The sequence below is a fragment of the Cornus florida genome, unplaced genomic scaffold (assembly GCF_030987335.1).
Source record: "Cornus florida cultivar Cherokee Brave unplaced genomic scaffold, ASM3098733v1 CherokeeBrave_3.0.0_Hap2_scaffold_6, whole genome shotgun sequence".
NCBI lineage: Eukaryota > Viridiplantae > Streptophyta > Magnoliopsida > Cornales > Cornaceae > Cornus > Cornus florida.
Window position 1 is genome coordinate 32761 of NW_026775890.1, and position 3640 is coordinate 36400.

Consider the following 3640-nt stretch of genomic DNA (forward strand, 5'->3'; position numbering starts at 1 on the left):
CATTATTTAGTCATTAAAACACTGTTCACGACTTCATAGGTAAATCGAATAAGTTGAACTCAGAACTATCATTTTATTCCAAAGATTCAATATTTAGACATTAAAAAGGTCTAGTAACATAATAGGTAATTTTATTGAGGTGTTTTCATTCAAAGATTCAATCTTTATTCATTAAAACACTCTTCGCGACTTCATAGTTAACTCGAATAAGTTAAACTCAAAACTCTCACTTTCTTTCCAAGATTCAATCTTTGTACATTAAAAAGGTCTAGTGACATAACAGCTACCTTGATTGAGGTAATTACATTCAAAGATTCAATATTTACTCATTAAAACACTCTTTGGGACGTTACAGGGAACGTGAATAAGTTTAACTCAAAACTCTCATTTTCTTTCAAAGATACAGTCTTTATACATTAAAAAGGTCTACTAACAAAATAAGTACCTTTATTGAGGTATTTTCATTCAAAGATTCAATCTTTAGTCATTAAAACACTCTTCGCAACTTCATAGGTAACTCGAATAAGTTGAGCTCAAAACTCTCATGTTCTTTCAAAGATTCAATCCTTATACATTAAAAAGGTTTAGTGACAGAATAGGTACCTTGATTGAGGTAATTTCATTCAAAGATTCAAGCTTTACTCATTAAAACACATTTCGTGACGTCAAAGGGAACTTGAATAACTTTAACTCGAAACACTCATTTCTTTTCAAAACGTCAATCTTTATAAATTAAAAAGGTCTAGTGATGTAATAGCTACCTTGATTGAGGTAATTTCATTCAATGATTCAATCTTTACTCATTAAGACACTCTTCGGGACGTTACAGGGAACTCGAATAAGTTTAACCCAAAAATCTCATTTTCTTTCAAAGATTCAATCTTTATACATTGGAAAGGTCTAGTAACAGAATTGGTACCTTTATTGTGGTATTTTTCATTCAAAGATTCAATCTCCAGTCATTAAAACACTCTTCGCGATTTCATAGGTAACTCGAATAAGTTAAACTCAAAGCACTCATTTTCTTTCAAAGATTCAATCTTTATACATTACAAAGGTCTAGTGGTAGAGTAGGTACCTTGATTGAGGTAATTTCATTCAAAGATTCAATCTTTACTCATTAAAACACTCTTCGTGACGTCAAAGGGAACTCGAATAGCTTTAACTCAAAACTCTCATTTCTTTTCAAAGATTCAATCTTTATACAATCAAAATTTCTAGTGACTTAATAGGTACCTCGATTGAGGTAATTTCATTCAAAGATTCAATCTTTATTCATTAAAACACTCTTCGGGATGTCAAAAGGAACTCGAATAAGTTTAACTCAAAACTCTAATTTTCTTTCAAAGATTCAATCTTTATACATCAAAAAGATCTAGTAACATTATAGGTTCCTGTGTTGAGGAATTTTCATTCGAAGATTCAATCTTTGGTCATTAAAACACTCTTCGCGACTTCATAGGTAACTCGAATAAGTTAAACTAAATACTCTCATTTTTTTCAAAGATTCCATCTTTATACATTAAAAAGGTCTACTGACATAATAGGTACATTGATTGAGATAATTTCGTTCAAAGATTCAATCTTTACTCATTAAAACACGCTTCGTGACGTCAAAGGGAACTCAAATAACTTTAACTCAAAACTCGTAGTTCTTTACAAATATTCAATCTTTATACATTAAAAAGGTCTAGTGACATAATAGGTACCTTGATTGAGGTAATTTCATTCAAAGATTCAATATTTACTCTTTAAAACACTCTTCGATACGTCGCAGGGAACTCGAATATGTTTAACTCAAAACTCTCATTTTCTTTCAAAGCTTGAACCTTTATACATTAAAAAGGTCTAGTGACATAATAAGTACCTCTATTGAGGTAATTTCATTCAAAGATTCAATCCTTACGCGTTAAAACACTATTCGGGACGTCATAGGGAACTCGGATAGGTTTAACTCATAACGCTCACTTCTTTTTAAAGATTCAATCTTTATATATAAAAGGTCCAGGGGACAAAATAAGTCCCTTGATTCAAGTAATTTCAATCAAAGATTCAATCTTTACTCGTTGAAATACTCTTCGGGATGTCATAGGGAACTCGAGTAAGTTTAACTCAAAACAGTCATTTTCTTTCCAAGATTCAATCTTTATACATTAAAAAGGTCTTGTAACATAATAGGTACCTTTACTAAGGTATTTTCATTCAAAGATTCATTATTTAGTCATTAAAACACTGTTCACGACTACATAGGTAAATCGAATAAGTTGAACTCAGAACTATTATTTTATTCCAAAGATTCAATCTTTAGACATTAAAAAGGTGTAGTAACATAATAGGTACCTTTATTGAGGTGTTTTCATTCAAAGATTCAATCTTTATTCATTAAAACACTCTTCGCGACTTCATAGGTAACTCGAATAAGTTAAACTCAAAACTCTCACTTTCTTTCCAAGATTCAATCTTTGTACATTAAAAAGGTCTAGTGACATAACAGCACTCTTGATTGACGTAATTACATTCAAAGATTCAATATATACTCATTAAAACACTCTTTGGGACGTTACAGGGAACGTGAATAAGTTTAACTCAAAACTCTCATTTTCTTTCAAAGATACAGTCTTTATACATTAAAAAAGGTCTACTAACAAAATAAGTACCTTTATTGAGCTATTTTCATTCAAAGATTCAATCTTTAGTCATTAAAACACTCTTCGCAACTTCATAGGTAACTCGAATAAGTTGAGCTCAAAACTCTCATGTTCTTTCAAAGATTCAATCCTTATACATTAAAAAGGTTTAGTGACAGAATAGGTACCTTGATTGAGGTAATTTCATTCAAAGATTCAATCTTTACTCATTAAAACACTATTCGTGACGTCAAAGGGAACTTGAATAACTTTAACTCGAAACACTCATTTCTTTTCAAAACGTCAATCTTTATAAATTAAAAAGGTCTAGTGATGTAATAGCTACCTTGATTGAGGTAATTTCATTCAATGATTCAATCTTTACTCATTAAGACACTCTTCGGGACGTTACAGGGAACTCGAATAAGTTTAACCCAAAAATCTCATTTTCTTTCAAAGATTCAATCTTTATACATTGGAAAGGTCTAGTAACAGAATTGGTACCTTTATTGTGGTATTTTTCATTCAAAGATTCAATCTTCAGTCATTAAAACACTCTTCGCGATTTCATAGGTAACTCGAATAAGTTAAACTCAAAACACTCATTTTCTTTCAAAGATTCAATCTTTATACATTACAAAGGTCTAGTGGTAGAATAGGTACCTTGATTGAGGTAATTTCATTCAAAGATTCAATCTTTACCCATTAAAACACTCTTCGTGACGTCAAAGGGAACTCGAATAACTTTAACTCAAAACTCTCATTTCTTTTCAAAGATTCAATCTTTATACAATCAAAATTTCTAGTGACTTAATAGGTACCTCGATTGAGGTAATTTCATTCAAAGATTCAATCTTTATTCATTAAAACACTCTTCGGGATATCAAAAGGAACTCGAATAAGTTTAACTCAAAACTCTAATTTTCTTTCAAAGATTCAATCTTTATACATCAAAAAGATCTAGTAACATAATAGGTTCCTGTATTGAGGAATTTTCATTCGAAGATTCAATC